Raw genomic sequence first — 23,965 nt, 5'->3', positions numbered from 1 at the left:
CCAGACCTAAATCTCCCACTCTTACCCACATATCAACTCCTGTTCATTTTCTCCCCAACCATCTTTCCTCTATTGAAGCTTGTCTGTATTCTGTCCCATTACCTCAGGCTTTACATTATAGGTCTGTGAAGAATCAATCTGAGTTCACATTTTAAGGTGTGCTAATGAACTAATTTGTTACAGCCTCCCAGATAACATTTGTATGGAGGATATTAGTTCAGTGACTCTTATTTGGGGGATGGGATGGAAGAAAAGAGAAAGGGAAAGGTAATTACAACAGAGGTACTTCAGACAGTGATAGGCCTGTGGAGGAAATGTTTTAGGGTTCATTGTTGTTCAATTGTTTCACTTATGCCTGCTTCTTCCTGACCCCATATGGGTTTAGGGGGTTGGTTTGTTTTGCAAAGATACTAGAGTGGTGGTTAGCCATTTCCTTCTCCAGTTCACTTTACAAATAAGGAAACTGAGGCAAACAGCTAAGTTACTTGCCCAGATTCACACAACTGAGAAGTGTCTAAAGTCAGATTTGAACTGAGCAAGATGAATCTTGCTGACTCCAGTCCCAATGCTCTAACTGATGAGGTCTTCAATCTCGAGTGTAGTTAGCAAAGAAAAACTGAAGAATTGATAAAAATTAATCCCTGAAGCCTTCTGAGAGAAGGCTCTGATAGAGACCCTCTGGGGATCTCTGGTCAGAAATCTAAGTTATGTCAAACCCCTAAGATCCACCTTCTATAGAGGCCTTGGGCATCCTCACCTTGCCATACCCTCTCAGAAATCCCAATCATGACTCTGAGGTTAAATTTTCTCAGTAAAATCTATTTATGGGCCATGGCTTCACTGCTATCCTACTTTGGGCCAATCTGCCACAGCACTTTGCCTTGTGGTGTTTTTCTCCTTATCCCTCCCCTATGATATGTGGTCTCTCCTGACCCCACCAAGATTTGTGGTGTCTGTCCTGACCCTACTTCTCTTATCACTAACTAACTCTTTTAGGGTGCTAAGTTCCTTTCAGGATTTAATCTGCCAGCTAAGGGCATGCCCCAACCTCATGGGGTATTTCCTTTCTTCTGGTAAAGAGCACATTCTGTTAAGGAATTTAGCCTTTCCATCATTAATTATTAAAGCCCGTTTCTATATTCTCCCACTAGATCTCATGTTTACCATTCTGGTGTCTATTGTATCCCTTCATTTTGTCTATAACCTATTCCCCTAAATAAGTCTACCTTTTGCCAAAGAAAATGGCCATTGTGAATTCCTCAACTGACTGAATCCCAGCTTTTGGTGCCTATCATCATCTGGTATCTACATCACCCATATAACTACTGTGTCCTATTATTATTTTAGAGTAGTTGCCGCATATATGTGGTCATTTACTTTGCTGATACGCTTCTTCTCATTTCTCTTTCATTCCACTCTCTCCAAGGAAGTAGTTTCTGGTAAGCTAAATATTCAGACACAGAATTAAGAAAAAAATTGGGAGGGGTGGGAGTAAGTTGGGTGGTGTATTGTCTGCAGAGGGAATAGCAAGGGGAATTCAATACTATATCCTCCTGCCCTCCCTGCCACACACCCCACCACCCCACCCTTGTTTCTCAAAAGAGAAGACTGTTCATTCTGGTCATTACCTATCTGACTTTGAGAGAATCATTTTACTTTCCTTTGCTAGAGTTTTCTCATCATCAAAACAAAGCATTCATTTATTATTTTGTATTTTCTGCCTTAGATGAAGCAATTTTGTTACTTGGACACATGAGGGGAGAAACAAACTATGGACATAAAGCAGATCTCATAGTTTTATTCTGCCTTCAAGTGAAATCTAGCTAGCCAATTACAGTTGACAAAGAATAAATTATGGATGGTTCTGAGATGAAAAATAAATGGGGAGAAGGTAGTGTAATGCTGGGAGGGAAGTACAAAGTTAAAGGGTTGATGATTCTATGGTTTTATATGTTTTTTTTTTAAATATATGATCAATAAACTCAATGACTTAGTTGTCAGAATATTTTAGAAACAAATACAGATATTTTGATTTGTCCTCTGTTTAAAAAAAAAAGAGTTCTTTTTCTTTTCTTTTTTTTAAACTAGTAATCTATTCTCCATAGTCTTGTTATATTAGCAATATCTTATCCATCTATATATCTTTTCAGTGATGTTAATCCCTCAAGAAAGGATAGGAATAGATCTGTGTTTATTAATTAGGATAGAGAACTCCAGGATGAAAAAACTTACTCTTATCAATAGATGTCAGCTCTTCTGCAAATATGGAGAGAGTTGCCAGAACATTCAAAAGTCAAATTACTTGCTCAGAGTCACATGGTGAACTTGAAACAGAGGTGGGAATTAAACTTCCTTCTTCCTGGACACAAGGCCAGCTCTCTATTCATATTTCACCTGCCACTCTAGGAACATAACAAAATAAAATGAACAAGTGTTCTGATTCCACAATACAATCTCCAGGCTTCCATCTTGTTCTCAGTTCTAGGATCCTATAGATTAGGGCATTTTCTTTTCAGTTTACTTGCCTGACTCCAACATGGTCATTAACTTAAGTTCAGACATTTGAGCATCCAATGCTTTCTATTTGCTAGGAGGCTGAGGATTTTGACTTCAATTTAAATTTACTGAATGTTCCAATCTGCCCCTCCCCCTTGCCAATTTGCTTAAGATAATTCCTTTACTCCCTCCCTGCTTTTCTCTCTGCCTCTCAAAGCACACCCTCATCTCTGGGTATTCTGAGGCAGACTCAATGTGGAATTAAGCAATGGATATGTGATTGTTGTGTCTGTACTGTGGGGAAGATTCCATTAGTAGTGTATGAATATCAGATGGTTATCAAGGTCAGGTATAAACTGTCAGGACGGCAGCTGTAATAAATGCAGAGGATCAGAAAATTGCTTCATAAAAAAAAAAGTATATGGCCTTGTTCCAAAATCAAATCTAAACCACAGAAGCAAATTAGAAGAGGGTATTTGAAGAACACTTGAAATAGGTCACAGCAATAGAACATAAAATGACACATATCCTGAATTTATCACGTTAACAGCTTTGCCAGTCGTCCTAATTTCACATTTTGCCCACTTGTCAATAAGGTATTTATTTCCTCTTATTTCTTTAAGGGCCCTGCACTAAACTTTAATATCCACGCAAATCTACATAGGAGGATTTATGAAAGTGTCTTCTTGAAAAATTTATGGAACATGAAGGAAAATGGGATGAGTCAAACTTGAACTTGTAATCAGTGGTTACACATCTGTGAAGTTAATGAAATGTTTAACAGTCCAAAGGTTTCCCTTTGTTGTCTTGATTATAAAAACTGTTGGTTCTTTACTGACTCTAATGGGACCATTTGCAAATCACAAGGAGTCTGCCTTTGGTAAATCAGGTGACCTGGAGGGGAATGATGTTCTCTTCAAATTTCAGTGCATGCTTTGGTAGATGAGGTCAACCCAGGTATGGGATCAGAAAGTGTTGAGACCAATTCACCATGAATTTTCAATTTAACACAGGACCCCCACAGTCCATAATTTTTGAGTAGGTTTTAAGTAAACAAGTCTGCTGTCCTCTAATTTATGGCACTTTTCCATCAGCAAATCCTCTTTGAGTATTCAATAACCTACATCACTGGATTTGCCTTCCATGCATGAATGTGATTTATCATGTTTCTTATTCTGCACTAAGTGTGCAGAGGGTGTTTTCAAGACCCAGCAAAGATTTATAAGACACATAATGGCCAGACCTTGGGTCAGTCTGAAGGCTGACCTTCAACTCTGCAAGCCAATGAGCCCAGAATGATGCCTTCCCCAAGAAGGAGAATTCATGATGTTTATTTTTGATTTCTCAGTAGTCCTTGCCATTTGCTCAGACCTCTGAGTCATGGACAGTTATGAAGGAAGACCACAGAGATATGGCAGATGAAACCCAGTAACAGGGTTCTCCTGCCCCTGTATAAATGAATCAAGAATTATCTCAGTAATTTAACAAGGAGACTAGCCCAAATGCTGTAAAATCTAGTCTCTCATTAATCTGTCTAGAAGTCTCTTCCTCCTTCTATCTCTAAGCCCCACTGTCCACCACAGGAATTATAAATTCTTCCCTCTGACAGACAGCACTGTGGCAAGCAAAGTCTACCTCTGTGGACTCCAGAGCCAATAAGTAAGTGGCTGCTCAAGGTCGAGCTGCTCCCAGTCAGTAATTAAAAAATGAGAAGGCATCCCATTGAAACAGTGCATCCTGAGAGGCCAGCATAGAAACACATTCATCAGTCCCTTATGACAGATGCTTTATGGTGTTAATGACTCTTCCTTCAGGCATGTTTATGCATCATACAGAGTCAGTCTGGTTGACTCCAGCAGGTGTAGAGAGGTCTGGATCAGCTTTTCTGAACTCACTGGCTGGAGCCAGAGGGATTTCCAAAAAGAGTTGACCTTTGGAACCTGGAGACCCCAGTGTGCAATGAAAAGGGTGGGGCAAATTCTAAGAATACCTATGATTTAGAAAACTTTATCATACTTGCAGATCAATGAAAAGGGTCAGAAGCTTGGCTAACACCAAACAATGGCAAATCCCTAAATCACTTCTATTTATAATGGATTCTATCAATCTTTCAACTCCTACTCCCCAGGAATTTCACTTTCCTGATCATGTAAGCTCCTAGAGAGTAGAGATTGTTTCATTCTTTGTGCTTACATCCTCAGCACCTAGTGTAATATCTGGCACATAGAGGGCACTTAATAAATGCTTGTTAAAGGATTAGCATGATATTGACACAGATTTGCATTCCCTGAGCAGAGGGCTTCAGAGGCGAAATTGTCTGGTAGAATGCTAAATGGATAGTGGTAGGAAAAGGTGGGGGAGCAGAGAATCCAAGTAAGATGTGTTGACTTCACCTTCCCTCATTCTCCTTGGCTCATTGATCAGAAAGGAGATTTGGAACACTCCTTGAACCCCATTGCCCCTTCCAGGTTCACTCCCTACCCCTATCTCCATCAATCAGTAATGGATCTTCATTTGAAGTTCAAGCAGTTCATATCTACAACTCAATCTAAATCCTGTTAGCCTACAGATTTCCAAGTCACTCCCCTTCCTCCTTTAAAGAGGAAAAAAAAAAAAACAGGCTCCCTATTTTTTCTTCTCCTCAACTCCTGCCCTCATACTAGGAGACTTCAACATACATATTGACTCTCCCTCAAACACCCTTACCACTTAATTCCTCAGCCTACTCACTTTACATGAGCTAATTCTCTATCTCACTTTAGGCATATACAAGGATAGTCTACCTTTGATTTTCTCATCCACCACAAATGTACCTCTTCCAAGTTCAAGAATTATGAAATCTCCTTATCTGATCATAACCCAATTGTTCTTCATCTTTTCTGCCTTCTTAGAAAATCTGGATTTTAGTCCTTACCATGACCACTACTGCAATCTTTTAGATTCCTTCTTGCCACCTCCTTCACCCCTATCTCATATAATGAAGTAATCTTACTCCTACCAAGGCTAATACCACTATGTGAACAAGGGATTTTATTCTATCTCCTCTGATAGATTGCCCACTTCTGTTATCCCCATACTTTTATTTATTTTCATTTTCTCTCTATCTACTGGTTTATTCCTTACTGCTTAAAAACATGCCCATGTCTCCCCCATCCTAAAACAAAACAAAACAAACAGCAGCAGCAGCAGCAGCAGCAGCAAAAAAAAAAAAAAAAAATCCTTTTTCTTATCTTTTATTCCTGCTATTATCCCATGTCTTTTCTGTACCTTTGTAACTAAACTCCTCAAAAAATCCATTTACATTAGGTGCTTCTACTTTTTCTCCTCTTACTCTTTTAATCTTTTTTGATTCAGTTTCTGTCCACCAAAACATCTTTCTGAAATTACCATTGGCCTCTTAGTTGCCCAATCTAATAGGTTTTTCTCGGTTTTCATTCTTTTTGACTTATCTGCAGCTTTTGACACTGTTGTTACTCACCTTCTTGATTATTTCTTTTTTCTTGGTTTTTGGAACACCAACATTTCCTGATTCTTCTTTTACCTATTTGACCACTTATCAGTCTCCTTTGCTAGATCCTCAACTAAATCCCATCCTATAACTAAACATATCCCTCAGAATTCTATCCTGGGTCCTTTTCTCTTCTCCTCTCTACAAGTTCATTTGCTGATTTATCATATGGATTTAATTATCTCTCTGTGGCTGATTCACAAAGCTATTTGAATGGGATGGATTGGATGAAGTTTTCTCAGTATTGAGATTAGGCCTAAATCCCATAATCCAGAGTGGGAAGATGAGGTTTGGGGGCTCAGGTTTCAGTGTAATGCCAGAGAAACTGAGGCAGGATAGAGATGAGAGAGTTTTTAGTATTTTATTAATTGGAGAGCATAATTGACTGGACAGGACTCTTGTCTCAAAGTGTCTAGCGATGAATGGAAGAACGCCAAATCCTTAAATACCTTTAACAAACAAAGAAGGGGACAGAAGCGGGAAACTTTTTTCACAGACCCATTTGGTTCTGTCAGGATGGGAGGAGGCTATAAATTCTTACTAAAAGCCAGAGTCAGGATGTCTGAATAAATAGAAGTAAAGATGTTAATGAGGTATCCAGAATAGTCTTATCTTTTGGAATATTTTAGAAGGGTAGTGTCATAAATTCTTGAGGACAGAAGGAGTTAGGAATCAGGAAGTCTGATTTCCCCCTTTTCTTGAGTCTCACATTGACATTTTATAACCTTAGAGCAAATGGTCCTCAGTCTTAATGGACCAGAGGTGGAGTTTTACAACTAAGGGGATTGAGGCAGAACAGTTAAGGAAACTGAGATAGAAGAATTCAGAGAAACTCAGGACAATAAGGAAAACTAGTGCAGGGAAACTGAGGTAGAAGAGTTCAAAGAGACGGTAGCATAACATCAGGAAGTCACATGATCCCTATTTCCAGTCTTGAACCCTGGGTTGCAGCGAGTCATGTGGTCTCTAAAGTCAGGTCCACAGGAAGTGACATGACCCACAGGAAGCAAACAACATTGGTGACCATTGGTCAAGGAAGGTTACTTCTTTATAACCTATTCAATGAAAATCTTGAATATTTTGTTATTGAAACCTGAGAAGGCAGAAGATGGTCAGGTTCCATGAGCACATAGCAGGAGTTGTGATGGCTCCCAGGTGTGTCTGGGCCTCTCCCTGCAGGTATTAAATAAATGCTTTCTCTTTGTACCTGAAGATGTCTCTGATTAGTTAATTTGGGAAAGGGGGTCTAGCACCTGTATCACACATAGCTATCCTACTTGAACCTCTCACTAACTTTCAATCTTGCATTTTCAACTGCCTTTCAGATATATCTCAAACTGGCTGCCCAATAATCATCTTAAACTCATTATGTCCAAAATAATACTCATTATTGATGAGATCAGGGTAGCAATTCCTAGTTCGAATTAAGCATATGACAAATTCACAATGGCCATTCTCTTTGCCAAAAGGTAGATTTATTGAGGAAAAGAGGTTATAGACAAAATGAAGAGGCAAAATAGGCATTAGGAGTAGTAAATATGAAATAGATCTGGGAAATCAACAGGATTACCAAGGAAAGGAGTTTGGAAGACTCCATTAAAGAAATATTCCATGAGGACTGGATTCACTGTTGACTGGCAGGATAGATTTATAGAGGAATTTAGCAAACTAACCTGAGTTAGCTACAGTAAGGAAAAGGGATGCTATTAAAGGGAAGATATTATGAGAAGGGAAAGAGACTATCTCATGGAAGGCTTAGTTCTGGAAAGAGCTTAGAAAAGCTCTTCAAAGTGGGGACATCTCTTAAAGGGGAAATACAGCCTTGGTGATTTCTCAGGGAAGAAAGGGAAGTAACATAAAAGAATTTGATAGCTCAGAGAGAGGAATCAAGGAGGAGCCAAATGGAATGCAGCTGACAGAGAAGGTCCTAAAACTCTCTAAAGATATGCTAATCAATATCTCTAAGAGTAGTTTAAAGATGTCAGAAGTTAGGGGCATAAGCAATGAAGGTTGATTTAAAGAGTTCCATTCTTACAAATCATTCCATACAAAAACTTCTTCCTGACAAGGGGAGAAAGTAAATTCAAAATCCACATCAATTATCTTTCCTTCTAAATCCTATCTACCCTTCCCCCCTTTTTTTCAGTTGTGATCAACTCTTCATCAAGCTATTTGAGGTTTCTTGGCAAACCTCAATTTGCCAATTGAACATTTCCTTTTCCACCTCATTTTACAGATGAAGAAACTGAGACAAATAGGGTGAATAGGATTTGCCCAGAGTCACACCACAGGTAGCAAGTATCTGAGGTCACATTTGAACTCAATTCTTCCTGCTCCAGGGCCCATGCTCTATCCAGTGCCCTCCCCACCTGCTCCTTCTTCAATGAGGTCTCTTATTTGATTAAACAAATATGCATTAAGTGCTTAGTGCATGCAAGACTGGATGAAGATGATTGTATTTTATAGATTTCTAAAGCTTGAAGGAACCTTTGACAATACTTAGTCCATATATCTTATTTTGCGGACGAGAAAATTGAAGCCCGATTGGGGAAAGTATTTACCTAAAATTCCTCAGCCACTGAGAAGATGAGCTGAAATTTCAAAACCAGATCTCCTATTTCCAGTCCAGGGTTCTTCTCCATATGGCATATTTCCTTCCCAGATTGCCAGGTATTCAATTTAATAAGTAAAGACAGTATCTCCCTTGTTTTTGGTCTAGAGATTGCCTCATCAGCCCAGTGTCCATTCACTCTCCTTGCCAGAGGGAATTAAAGGTAATTGGAGCTGCTGCTGCTTTAAACTTCCTTCAGTTTAAAGACTCCCAAGTTGGAGACTAATTAGCATTACCATTTGTATTCATAAAGTCTAGCTTTCCTTGGTTTTTGCCTCCTAAGGGGTGAAGACTTGAACTTTCTCTACTATTAAAGAGCTAAACCCACTTTTTAAGGCAGGAAAATTGAGGGTCCAGCAATTAACTCACAAGCTACTCATTCAAATATAGCAATGTAGTCCTCTTTTAGAAAAAACATTATCTAGAATAGGTATTTATGCTCATGTTACTGGGGATCTGCACATTATCATCTACACATCACCTTTTTTTATGTGTTCTCTTAGCAGGACAATAAAATGTATATGTGGAGGGAAAGAGATGTCCATAGTTGGGATCTTAGGAGCTGGAAATGACCTTACACATCCAATATCCCCATTTTACAGAAGCCCAAGAGAGTCTATTATTTCCCCAAGGCCATACAGAAATAGAGATATGACTCTAGCTGAGACACTCTTTTTTTTTTTTTTTTTTGGCTGAAACAATTGGGACCCCGCCCAGGGTCACACAGCTAGGAAGTGTTAAGTGTTTGAGGCCAGATTTGAACTCTAAATAACATACTTTTAATCTTGAAGTCTTTATTCTATAGAAGTTTGTCTTTTTATGATGCCCTTTAAAATTTATTTTCAATTTTCATATATGTGGACTCATGAAATCTATGCAAGTGTTTCTTTTTTTTCTTAATAGGATTTTATTTTTTCAAATACATGTAAAAATAGTTTTCAATATTCATTTCTGTAAGATTTTGTATTTTCAAATTGTTTCTCCCTCCCTCCTCCAGTATCCTCCTCCCCAAGACAGCAAGCAATCTGATATAGCTTAAACATGTACAATCCTCCTAAACATATTTCCATATTTGTCACGTTGTGCAGTTAAACTCAGACCAAAAAGGGAAAAAAATGAGAAAAAAATATATATAAGAATTTCTATGAGCTCTTACAGTCTTTAACTTTTTAGATATATATTTTTCCCATTACTAAGTATTTAAAGGAATACTCCATACACATAACTCAATGTAAGTTCTGTCAAGACCTTAAAATATATATGTTTAATCTGAGCTTAAAGTGATGTGAAAAAAGAAGGCCTTCACCATTTATGTTGAATTCAGTATAGAGAATATGTAGAAATTATGGGTTTGGATCACAGGGTTTGGGAGAGCAAAGACAAAGCACGAACATTGTAAAAAATAATAGTGAAATGTCCTCTTAGCCAAAAGATATCTTTTATTAATGAGAAAAGGGCAAAATCTAAAAATCATTTTTGCCACATACTTTTGGGAGGGAGGATATTATATAGGCTATGGGAAAAGAAGAAATATCAGGGAAGAGTTGGGAAGATAAAGGTTATATATTCGTAACAAAGTACTCTGGCTTGCTTTAAGGTGTTAGTTTTCATAAAGTGTTGTGCCACAGTTCTCTTTTATTGTCCTGACTCAGTTTCCCTAAACTGTTCTGCCTCAGTTTCCCTAAATCGTTCCTGCCTTAGTTTCCTTAATTGTTCTATTTCAATCCCCTTAGTTGCAAAACCCCTCTCTGGTTCATTAAGACTGAGGGCCATTTGCTCTGAGGTTATAAATTGTCAATGTGAGACTCAAGATCGGGGGAGTTCAGACTTCCTGGCTCCTAACTCCTCCTGTCGTCAAGAATTTATGGTCCTACCCCCTATCTGGTCATTGTTCTTCTGTATCCCAATTTACCAGAGTGTCTGGTGCCTCCCACCACCCTGTCAGAACCGGATTGATAGTCCATTCTCACTCTCAATATTCTGACTCTTCCCCTGCCTTGGTCTACTTCTGTAGCTGAGCAGTGTGTGTATGTATATATGTCATTGAGAACTCACATTCACTATTGGATACTTTGAGATGAGAGTTCTGTGCATTCAATCAATTAAGCTCTCCAATAAATAAAATATTAAAATTCTCTAATCTCTATCTTGCCTCAGTTTCTCCGGCATTACAAAAGGACTGGGACAAACAACATGGACCTATCTTCATACAGAGATGCTAAATAAGTTAGTTGTTAGAGGGCACTGGGATAAAGGAGGCAGATGAAGAGTTTTAGGTGACAGAAGCTGATTAAGGTACAAGGGTAGTTTGGAGATGCCAAATAACTCAATGTTCAGAGAGGACTGGGATAAAGGAGATAGAAAAAAGTTTTACCAATGATCTTTGACTCATTTCCTTGAGGAAACTGAGGCCCAGTATAGGAATTTTGATCTCTATTATTTTACAGAAACTCAATGGTCCGGGAAAACTCACTTCCTATTTTTTCCCCCAAAACAATAAATGGGTTTACAAAGTCCACATCAGAAGAATGCAGACAAGAATAATACTTGTAACCTATGGCCCAGATACAAAGTTCTGTTTTTGTAAAATTCAGTCTTAAGGAGAGGGAGCTTCTTCAGATTTAGAGTACTACCCTGGGTCCCCAAATCCTTATCTCAACCCATTGAAAAATGAAAGCATTCAGGGCAGCTGGAAATTTTAGCAACTCAGTCTTCCAGTGAGCTCCAACTCCTCTTAGGGTCTGTGTAGTTTTTAGACTCATATCCCTATTGTGATGACTGCATTAGCACCCTGGATACTTTAGAATCAGCTGGAGTCATGATAAGCAAAAGTCCTTGATCTTTATTCTTTGTGGACGTGAACGGAATGATGACAGGAATCTGGCCTCAAGCCGGCACAGAATGGTGGGGCGGGTCATTTTCCAAGCAAATGCTAATAGAGTATTGCCCAATTGGTAATTATCCTTAAGTGCTTGCTTGTCCAAACCTCAGTGCATCTGCTCAGTTTCAGCCCATTACATCTCCCGCTTTCTTTTGTTTTAGAACACAGGTGGTCACATCATCCCTGACCTTTCAGGGAAGTGAGAGCCCCCAAGGAGAGGTGATCACGCCACCCCTGACTTCTCAGGAAGGGAGATGAAAAGCACCAAAGGGAAGTGGGGATTGCTAGTGGGTTTCTGGGCTGAAAGGTCTTATTAGAAACAGGTATGCACAAATCCATCAGCATGGGAGGTACTACACAAGCACATAGCAATAACGCACAGGATATTAGTGATGACTCTCCCCACAGTCAGTGCAGGCTCAATGTGGTGTAACAAATATGAATAGTGCATGCAAGTAGTGGTATAACAAACAATATAAATCAACATGCTATTGTAAAAGATTTCCAGAAGTCCTAGAAGGAGGGTATCTAAACAACAGTCACAATACACCTTCTTCAGCAGCCAATAGATAGTCCCAAACCAATCTATTGTCCATTGCTTCACGTGTTAGAGAATCCAATGATCCCCACAAGTTTTTGAAGTCCTGCAACAATCTTTTTATATGTTAGGGAATCCAATAATTCCTGCAGATTTTGAAGTCCTGCAACAGTCTTATCATTTATCAGAAAATCCAATGATTCCTGAGGTTTTCAAGTCCTACAATTTTTGATGTCCATGATTCAAACGCCATAACTGCCATGCTCTTTCAGTGGCGGACACAGTCAGCAATGGAACTACCTGATGTTTCTTGGGTCTTCTCCTTTGTTTCAAGGGTCTGCTCAGTCTCTCTCCAATGGACGCAGTGAATATGGCTCGTTGGCACCCATCTGATTCCTTCTCCACCTGTAGAGATACAAGCAAGCCCTCTCCCCCAAGCAGTTAGCCTATTTGGTCCCTTCCATTCACCACTTTCTGGGTCTCTCCACATCACCTGGCAAATATGTAAAGATAGTGGAGCTGCTTGTACTGGACACTGCCCTTCTGGTAGGTTAAAAAACTTATCTGCTGGAGCCAGTGCATCTTTGTCAAAAATCAAGAAGTTAATAGTATAAAGCGCTAAATTTAGAAGTCCTCTACGGTTACTTGTGCCTTCCCCTTGCTTTTGTTTTTGGAGGAGCATCTTAATATCTCTGTTTCTCCTCTCTACTATTGCCTCTCCTTGAGGATTAAAGGGTATGCTAGTGGTGTGTAAAATCTTATATTGTGCACAAAAGTGTGCAAAATGTTTAGAAGTATATGCAGGTCCATGTGTCGACCGCGTTAGCATCCTGGATACTTTAGAATCAGCCAGACTCAGGATTAGCAAAAGTCTTTGATGTTTATTCTTTGTGGACGTGAACAGAATGGCGACATGAAGTGAGAGGAATAGTGACACGAATCCAGCCAGGAGTCACTCTGGTTTTCTTACTCCACCCTTTTATCCCTCCTCCTCCTCTCTCTCTACATCAACAGATCGAACCTACACAGAATGATGGGGTGGGCCATTTTCCAAGCAAATGCTAATAGAGTATTGTCCAATTGGTAATTATCCTTAAGGGCTTGCTTATCCAAACCTCAGTGCATCTGTTCAGTTTCAGTCCATTACACCCTATCCTCAATTTGCTAGGAGAAAGCATTCAAGATAGATAGAGAGGCAAACCCTCACCACCAATCCCAGACTTGCATAGTCTACATAACTTATAGGACAATTGAATGGCTAAGCCTGGGATTTCTTCTCCATACTGCAGCTATGTCATCTTCTGATTCTCAGTTCTAGCTCCCAGTTTGGCTCAAAAACTCCACACTGTTCTCTCTATATATGTTCTTCATCCATTGCCATCTCTAGGGCCAAATGATTATCTGGAAGACCTAGATGTTTAGATTTTACCTCTAAGAAACGAAAACCAAGCCTCTCAGGATGTCTTGTATCTCTCCTGTCATCTAGCTCTATTTATCTTTGCATTTGACAAGGTTCAAGGATAAAGCCAAATTGTAGAATCTATAAATCACTCATTCTTATTTCTTGTTAAAGGAATAAGAGGAGTCACTTCTGAGATCCCTGACAATTCACACCTTTTTGAAGAGTCATACTTGTCTAAGCACTAACTCTTCCTTAAGGAGACAAAAGAGAAATTCAAGAGAGTCATGAATTTACTTAGAAGTTATCTCAATAGTCACTTTATTCTTTATTTTTATAGATGAGGATTCTGAGATCAGAATTAACTTGCCTGAAGTCCCACAAGTAAAAAGTTCAGAAGTGAGATCGAATAAGTTTTCTTATTCTGGAGAGGCTGCTTTTCCTGTCCTTCAAGTTGGGAACAGATTTTAATCTGTACTGAGTGTTGAGATACAAAAGGAAACCCAAAAGATTGAGATCACAGACCAATGTCATGAGGCATTGCAAAAGAATTTTCAAATTTGAACCCATCTCCTAGTCAAGAGGCAAAGTTTATTGTAATTGTTACACCAGTTGAAGCAGGCTAAGTTCCAAAAGGAGCAAAGAACCAAGAGAAAGACCACTTGAAAAGCTATTGTTTGGTAGCATGTACATGAGTCTTTCTTTTAAAAGTCTGTATGTGCTATAGACTATGCATTACATAAATTTCCATATTTACATGACAGTAAGGACTTTCCATGCTTAGGGCAGAGAGAAAGTGAAATGCAAAAAGATTGTTGGAAATGAAATTTTCATTGAGATGACAGCCACAGATTTCTTCCATTGTCTCTGGGGATCAGAAATAATGTCTGTTTTCTATGTGTTCAGTGTTGCTAAGGCATTTCAATAATTGATGGATTATAGGCTGGAAACCCTAACTACTGATCTTCATAAGGGTTGAAGGGATAATTTTGATTTTAAAGTTTCTTCCAAAATCTCAGTCCCTGCTTTATAGAATTATCACAATTTATTTTCCCATTGCTTACATGAAGGAGCTAGAATGCCTGGACTAGTCAAGAAGTCTCACTTCACTGAATTCAAATCTTGTCTCAGACTTAGTGATCCTGGGCAACTCACTCAACCTTGTTTGTCTCAGTTTTTTTCATTTGTAAAATTAGCTGGAGAAAGAAATGGCAATTTCCTTTAATATCTTTGTAAAATACAAACAAACAAACAAACAAACAAAAAACAAAAAACACAAATGAGGTCATGAAGAGTCAGATACAACTAAAATAACTGGACAACAATGACAATACCACGAATTTATTGAATAGGAGATGAACATAATCAGAACATTTGATAGCTGAGTGAAAAATGGATTGGGGTGGAAGTTGGCAGGGATTTGTTGTAAGTGAGCATTATTAACATTGTTGCTCCTCTCCACCACTTTATCCATCCACATACTCCTTGTGGAGGATGTTAGAGATGAGAATTTTTTAATTTGTGTATTGCAAACCCCTAAGGCATCTAGAGAAGTTCTAATAAGGCAGTAATCTAGATGTTTCAAGAAATGATTGTTGAAATGAAAGAATCCAAATCAGTTCTAATTGATCTGTAATGAACACAACTAGCTACATCCAGAGAAAGAACACTGGGAAATGAGTATAGATCACAACATAACATTTCCACTCTTTCTGCTTTTTGTTTGCTTATTTTTACCTTCTTTCTAAATCTGATCTTTCTTGTGCAACAAGATAACTGTATAAATATGTATACATATATTGTATTTAACATATACTTTAGCATATTTAACATGTATGGGACTACCTGCTATATAGGGGAGGGAGTGGCGGGAAGGAGGGGAAAAGTTGAAAAAGAAGTTTTTGCAAGGGTCAATGTTGAAAAATTATCCATATATATGTTTTGTATGTAAAAATCTATTTTAAAGAAAAGAAATTATTGTTGATAAAATAAAATATCCTTTGCAAAGAATAAGTATGTGGAGGTGGGTGGGGGCTGGGAAGGGACAGAGAAGAAAGGTGGTTATTTGTGCTATTTAATTGGGGATTAATCCCTCACAAATTTTCATCATTATTTAAAATCATTCTATCATCCAGTTAAGAAGCATTTATTAAGCATCTATAGTTCCACCCCTGTGCTAAGCAATAAGCATACCAAGAAAAAAAAAAAAAGTCAGGTAGCTTATAGTTTAATGGGGGACACAACTATATGCAGGAAAAATTGAGAATAACTAACAGAGAAAAGGATCTAGCATTAAAAGGGATTTGGAAAGGCTTCTGGAAGGAGGTAGGATTTTAGTTGGGACTTGAAGAAAGTCAGGGAGAGAAAATGAGGAGGGAATTGAGGGAAATGAGCAGAAAGAGAAGCTAGTGCAAATGGCCTGAGTGAGGAGATGGATTGTTATGTATAAAGAACTGCATTGAGGGCAAGGTAAATGAATTTTAGAATAAGTGGAGACAAGTAATGTATAAGAAGATTGGAAAGATAGCAGGAGGTCAGGTTATGAAGGCTTCAAAAGCCAAACAGAGGATTCTATATTGGATCCTGGAAGTGATAAGGTGGCATTGGAGTTTACTGAATAGGAGTGTGACATTAGCAAAGTCAGCACATTAGTAAAGTTAATTTGACAGCTGAGTGAAGGGTGAACTGGGGGAACTTGAGTCAGGGATTTGTCATAAATGAGGATTGTTAACATTTCTGTAATCAGACACATTGTTTTGCATTTAAGAGACCAAATTAAACTGTTCTTTGTAAGTAGAAGACTTGAAAGGCAGTGCAGGGAATCAATATCAATTTGAATCCACTGTTGTTGCATGGATCATTTTTCTACCTTAGGGGGCTGGCTCTTTTCATTCATGATACTTTGCAAAATCTACAACTTCCCATAAGTCTAAGGCTGCTGATTAAAGGGGAGGAGGCCGTCATAAGGCAGGAGAAGCAATTTATTCTGAAGGGTTCTAACTGGAAGCTCTTATTCTGTATATACCACATTTCCATCCTCCCAAGGGAAGAATTCTCTTTAGAGATAGACTTATTGTATGCTACAGCACTTAATAGACTGAGTAAGTTAAATATAAACTTAGTCTTCTCTAAACTTTGTTTTTTTTCTGTCAGCATGAAGCACAATCTCAAGCACATAGTAGGTGCATAAACTTGAAAGATATTTAGTGACAGGAGGGATTCTGTATATAGATTCCACAGTATAAACAATCCAAACTGGCTGATGTTACCTTTTTTAAGCCTATAGAAAAACAGAGTGTAACCACACACAAACTGGCTACTATAACTTGTAGAACGAATTAAGGAAGAGGCTGTAGTCTGGTTTCTTTATATAAGGAGTTAATGCAGGGCTAAATGGAAGCAGGAGAAATATTGGAAGAAAGACTGGGCAGATTGAGCCTTCAACCACAGAAGTGATTTCAAACAGTGGACTCTTCTTGATTTGAATCCCATAATGTTCAAATGATCATTAAGGCAACTTGCTGAACTCACTGGGCCAAGACATATTTGAAGGGGTAAAGGAAGGGGAAAGAACACCTCCCCTCCACCATGGGAAACCCATATAACAATAAAGAGCTTTCATTACTTCCAGGCATCTCCCTATTTTATTTCTCCAACACACTTCATTTCCTGATATCTCACAATTTTGTTTATCTTATGGGAAGTACAACTACTCCTTCAGCTACTCTAAATGATAAAAGATACCACATATAATGTAAATGTTTATTGATTAAATGAATGAGTTTCATTGACTGATTCAACTGCAGGTGTATGTGTGTGTATGTGTGTGTGTGAAACTATAAGCTAAGGAACTGTGTGGAACAAGAAGAAAATGTTTGTTTTGGACACAATAAAGTCTTATTTGCCAAAATAAGCAACTAATTTGGAAAATGTCTTATGTTGTATTTCTAGCTTGACTTAATATTAGTACTCTAGGGATGGTTATGTAGGCATTCTATGTTCCACTTTATGTAATAATTATTTGTGTGCAGGCCTTATCTAGAACCTGAATGAAATTTCAAGCCTCTTGAAGATAGTCACTATGCCATATTTCTCTATATCTCACTTAACTGCTATAATGCTTTCAGTGTATGCATTTTTGTTGGATGGATGGATGGGATTATATAGAAAATATCTAAAATATTTCAGTAATAGAAATTGTTTTTAAAATGACACATGAGTATCTTCCTTTTTTTTCCTTCTGCTACTCTATTCCTCTGCAGAATTTGAACTTAAACCAATCAATTTCCTTTAAATGATTTTATGGTTAAAAAAAAAAAAAGTCTTAATCAATTGAAAACAGCTGGCCTTAAAATTAGGACAATGAACACATAGAAATGCTAAAAGATAATTTAGATATTTTCTAACCCAACTTCCTTATGTCATAGATGAAGAAAATCAAGTCCCAATAGGAAAATTGGTATTCTTGGAGTTACAAAGCTAATTCAATTTACTTCAGCAGACAATGAGTATTTGGTAGATGCCGGAATATACTCCATCTCCCATTTCTGTACCTTTGTATTAGACTGTGCCTTCTCATCTCTACCTCCTTCAATACTGAGCTTAAGCACCATTTTCTACATGAGACCTTTTGTGATTCTCCCCATCACCCTCTCACACAGCTTTTATTGTCCTCCCTCCCAGACAACCTTGACTTTTACTATTTTGCATTTATTCTCTCTCCTTTCCCTCTGTCTCCACCCTCTTTCTCCACCCTCTCTTTCTCCCTCTCCTTCCCTCCTCTCCCTTTTCCTCTTATCCCCCCCCCACCCTTCATATATAAACTCATCACCATCAGAATGTTAGAATGCAAGTTCTTTGGAAGAAAGAATTTATTTCTATCAACAAGCACAGTATTTGGCATGTAATAGGGACAAAAATATGCTTATTAAACATTGATTGATTGAAAGACAAAGATAATATTATATTCTAATTAGTGAAAGAGGCAAACAATCTTTTCACCCTGTCTTGACCACTATGGATTCATTCTTTTGGGGCAAAACATGTTCTTTTGCAGAAATACAAATTCCCTCTAAGAAGAGGCAGAATTTTTAAAAGCTATTGTCAGTTATTCATAGCTGATAAAATCCTTTTCAATATGACAGGTGTCTGAGGGAAACTTCCAGAAGAATAAAATGAAATGTACAATAACCAAGAAAGTCTAGAGACACGGATGCTTCCTGGGAAGGGAAGAGAGCAAGTAAGCACTTTCTTTGAGCAAGTACCTTTTCTGAAACAAGGATAAAGCAATGAAAAACAAAGGCATCTTATCGGAATCTGGTTTTACTATAATCCATTGATATTAGCTGTGAGCTTTCAAGAATTTCTGACATTAATCAGCAATACTATAGTAATGAATGAATGAATAAATGAAGCATTTACTAAGTCCTTAGTATGTACAAACCTGTTGTTAAGTGCTGGGGATGTAAATAGAAAAATATGACAGTCCCTGTTCTCAAGGAACTCACATTTAAATGGGGGTGACGCACATATAGACAAAATATACTGCAAGACAATGGTGCTCAGGGAGCAGCAACAAAGCAGATGGGAATGTATCCTCTTTAATGTCTTCTCCACAGATAAAATCATAAATATTTCTGATGTTGAACCATTTGAATAGTGCCAAGCACTTAGGTGCCAAAAATTTTCTTTGCTTGGTCTTCAGTAGCTATGATTACTGAAGCATCCACAGGAGCAATTATCAGACTGAATGAATACAGGTGTTCTTTGCAAGATGCTGGTTATGGACACTGTTTTGGAAGAACTGCTATTCCCAAGGGTCTCATAATCAGGTATTTGGACTACATTTATTGGGATCTGAGGAAAGATGGTGATCAAAACTATAGTAGTAATGATTTGAATTGGCTGATAGCTACTGCCTCTTGTATCTTTCTTTAGAGGGCCTTTGTATTTTAGACAAACTAGCTTGCCTGCTCCATAGGTGGTAGTTGGTGGTAATGGCTGGCCTCTTCTCCACAAAAAAATTCCTTCTTTGTGGTAATGGCTGTGATAGTTGGACTGGAAGATGATTTGCAGAAAGAACAGAATGTAAGTTTCTTGAAGGCAAGGACTATTTTTAATAGTTTGGGTTTTGGTTTTGGTATATCTATGGAGAGTGGAGGATAGCTATTTCCCAAGTTCTTAGGTTATATTGCTATATAACCTATATCTATGTATATCTATGGAGAGTGGAGGATAGCTATTTCCCAAGTTCTTAGGTTATATTGCTATATAACCTATATCTATGTATATCTATGGAGAGTGGAGGATAGCTATTTCCCAAGTTCTTAGGTTCAGTGTCTTGGTTATATTGATATATAAAATACTTAACATGCAACAATAAGTAAATGATAATAATAATAGTATTGAGAAAGGAGAGCATTATAGGAATGGAGAACAGTTAGGGAAAATACTGAGAGTTGAGAGATAGACTATCTTGTTCAAGGAATAGCAAGGAGGCCAATGTTACTGGATTGAAGAATTTATGGCAGAGAGTAAGGTGGAACTGGAAAGGTATGAAGGGGCCTGGATGAAGGACTTTGAATGTCATATAGAGCATTTTTTATTTGATCCTGGATGCAGTAGTGAACCACTAGAGTTTATTGAGTAGAGGTATGACATGCAGGAGTTAATCACTTTAGTGGCTGAATGGAAGATAAATTGGAGTGAAGAGAGATTTGAGGCAGGTAAATTGTAATAGTCCTAGGCATGAGGTGACAAAGGACTAAACTAGTATGGTGGCAGTTGGAGGAGAGGAGATCTATCCAATAGATGTTAGAAAAGTTAAACCAACAGGTCTTGGCAACAGATTGGATATGAAGGATAAGAAATAGAGAGAAGTAGAGGTAGAAGTAGAGAATCTTAGGGTGAAAGTCTAAGTGACTAGAAGGTTATAAATGTTAGTGATTTCACTAGTATTGTTATTGTTGATACTGTTGTTAACATTTTGTCTTAAGATACCCTAAAGTTTTAGCATAGCTTCTGAAGAAATGAAATCCTGTAACATTGTCCACCAAACCCACATTTTTACAACCACATCCTTTGTCAATTTCTTGCTGAACATCACTTTCGCTGAAGTGCTAACTGTGGGCGCTGTGTTCGTATTCAGTGACCACGATGATATCTCTTGTGGTATTTGGCTCAGGGCCTTAATCAAACCATATCCGTGGTATAGGAGATGGCAAAGAATCTCGAGGCCTCTCTATATTAATTTAAATTACCTGTTATCACAGTATACATTGAATCATTCAGTTACTAACTGTTGATTGGTTCTTCTTTCAGACTTCTAGTTAAAATCAGAATTTCTTTATCTGAAGGCATCTCTACTTCCTTAGAAATCAGGATGAAGTCTGGACTTGGTGGTGGTTTTTGTAACTGAACAACTGATTGGTGGTGATGAGAATGTTTTTTTTTTTTTTAAACATGACTGCTTTTCATCTAATTCTACCTTCTTAAAATCTTTCCTGAGAGCTCACATCGATCTCTTCCTTATCTAACTCCTGTTGCACTTTCTGTCTACACTGCAATTAGTACCTTCTATGTAGACAATATACTTCTTGTATACGGGCTTGTCATCATTTTGATTCATGCTTATATGTCTTATCTTTTCAATTGGATTTTGTAGTCCTTTTCCATAAGAATGGACACCCTCTCCCACCTCCATTTAGGGTCTAGCATACAAACACTTAGTCAATAAGTACATTTTGAAAAATAGATTCTTCTTTTTTGACTCCACCAGATTTTGCTCTTAAACTTAACCTCAAATAATCCCATCTCAATTGTATTGTTTCCTAGAGGGTGTACAAAATTTATTGTATTGGGATGATTTGCAGAAAGAACAGAATGTAAGTTTCTTGAAGGCAAGGACTCTTTCATTTCTGTCTTTTAATCCCCAGAAGGTAGTACAGTGCCTGGTATACAGAAAATGTTTAATAAATGTTCTCTGATTATTTGCTATTGAATATTTGTATAATTTCCCCCACCAGATGATTCTACAGAACTGAATATACATATTCTAGAAATAGGAAAGAATACTAAGAGCTTATCTTCATTTAGGACAAAGATTTGTAAATTCCTTGAAAACAAGGATTATCTTGCTTTACTTTGTATCTCCAGAATTTCGTACCGATGTTGGCACATAGTAGATACTTGATAAATGCTAATTGACTGAAGATGGCTAAGATTCTGGGACATGCCTGGACCAGTCCCAACATTTTCAAGTTAAATGTCTTCTTCAGGTGCATAAAATTCCCTTTTATACCCATTTGCTCATGGAAGAGAGAATTATTCATGTGATTACATTGATTTCTTAGCATAAGAAAGTCCTAAGGTGCTCAGTGCTCAAAGAAAACTCCTATTACATATGTGAGAAGTCAGAAGATTCAAATCTCCAGCCTCCAAATCCTCTGACTACTTTTGGTTAACCCACCAAAACATTGGACATAGAAGAAAGATTGTCTTGGCTGTCATAGTCTTGTAGAGAGTAATAGGTTTGCTCGGCTTAAAGAATATCTCTAACATTAAAACTGATTTTTTCAAAACAAATTAATTCATATCACAAAGGGATTCTTGGTATCTTGAAGGATTCTTTTAAATAGGGTTTCTTTAAACTCTAAGCTTCTTTTGAATTTATCCAAGACTTATAGGAGCCATATTCAGCACAGTACATTCTAAGGACTACTCAATAAATATTCATTGACTGAATGGGAAAAGAACACCTGAGCTCCACCACTTATTGTGAATAATTCTGGACAAGTCACTTCCACTGTTAGACATCACTTTCCTATTTGTTACATGGGTGAATGGATATAAGAATCTTGAGTTTCTTGTTAGCTCCAATACTTTGTTTTTCTAATTAATGTTTTCACACAACAGACAAATCCTAATGTATACATTCCCTGAAAACAGTCGAGGAAAACTGCCTAAAAGAGTGATCAGAACTACTTAGACATACCATTTCCCACTTCTGTAATTTATCAGTTGTTAACAGAAAGGAAGGATGTGTGCTTTAACTTTGATAGTGTCTATGCTATTTGACCCAAGTTTTAGTATATTAGTGTTGTCCTTATTTACATTATTATATTCACTATATCTATATCTACGTCATTATAAATGTGTCTATAGAAATATATGGATAGATATTTCTTTTGCTTCTGATTTCTTTACTATGTATAATACTATAATACATAATACTACAATAATACTAATGTTTATATAGCACTTACTCTATTCCAGGCACTATGCTAAGCACTTTACAAGTATTATCTCATTTGTTCCTTATGACAACCCTGAGAGATGGATACTATTTTACAGATGAGAAAATTGAGGCAAACAGACTTGCCCAGGGTCACACAAGTAGTATCTGAAGCTGGTTTTGAATTCAAATCTTCCTGACTCTAGGCTGGTATTCTATCCACTTTGCTACCTAATTGCTTCATTTTTCTAAAAGTCCCATAATTCTCTGAATTCTTCACACTGATCATCCCTTACACTGAATAAATACAATTATATTGATATTCGGGTTTGTCTATCCATTTTGAACTCATTTTCCTCTGCTTTTAATTATCAAAATAAAACTTTTATAATTAGTCTATTAAATATGGATCTTCTGTATCCTTAGAATGTAATTCTAGCAATAGGACTTCTGAGGTAAATAAGTGACACATACAATTTTGTAAATCTTCTCTGAAATGATTTCAAATAATTTCCCAGAAATGTTAAACCAATCTATAATATGACCAACAATTAATTATTAGCACTCTTGTCTTCCTAGAGCCCCAACAACAACATCTTTCCATTTTTTCCCGTAGCTTTTATAATCTGTGATTCTAGAATCTTCTATCGATTTTTCATTGAATCTTCTATGGGTTTTAAAAGGAAATGAGGCTATCTGGCAAAGTAGCACCTTTGGCCACATTGTACAAATAACAATTTCCTTTGTGAACCTAGATCTATAGAATTCTTCTCCAGTTAAAGAACAAGAAAGTATTCTTCCCCAATATTTCTTATTAAACTATTTCTCTGAAATTGCTTTTGGCAAGAAAATGTGTCTCATATGAAGACATCAGAAACATCTGAAGCATTAGACTAGAGAGCTAATGCTAGGAAACACTGCAACTAATGAATGAATACACAACTTATGAAACACATTGCAAAGAAAATGTTGTGCAAACGCTACAGTATAACAGAAGAAAAACCCCAGGCAGAACCCACATGAGAATATTTATATTTAGGGAATATTTTAAAAGTTTATTGTAATAAGTTTTAGAAACTCCAAAACAATATTCAGTATTCAATTATATCAATGCATTAACAGTTAACTTCCTGTAAATACATTTTTAAAAAATAGATTCAAATTGTTTTATGATCAACCAAACAGGAAATTACCCAGTTCTCCAAGTTAGTTAATGTATTAGAGTTACAGATAAAGATACAGATTTGTGTCCTGTTCTGTTGTCTCCTCTCCTTGCAGAATCAGAGTTGATGAAGTTGGC

This window comes from Antechinus flavipes, chromosome 2, assembly GCF_016432865.1.
Source record: "Antechinus flavipes isolate AdamAnt ecotype Samford, QLD, Australia chromosome 2, AdamAnt_v2, whole genome shotgun sequence".
NCBI lineage: Eukaryota > Metazoa > Chordata > Mammalia > Dasyuromorphia > Dasyuridae > Antechinus > Antechinus flavipes.
The sequence above is the reverse complement of the archived record's forward strand: the minus strand, read 5'-3'. Positions refer to the sequence as shown.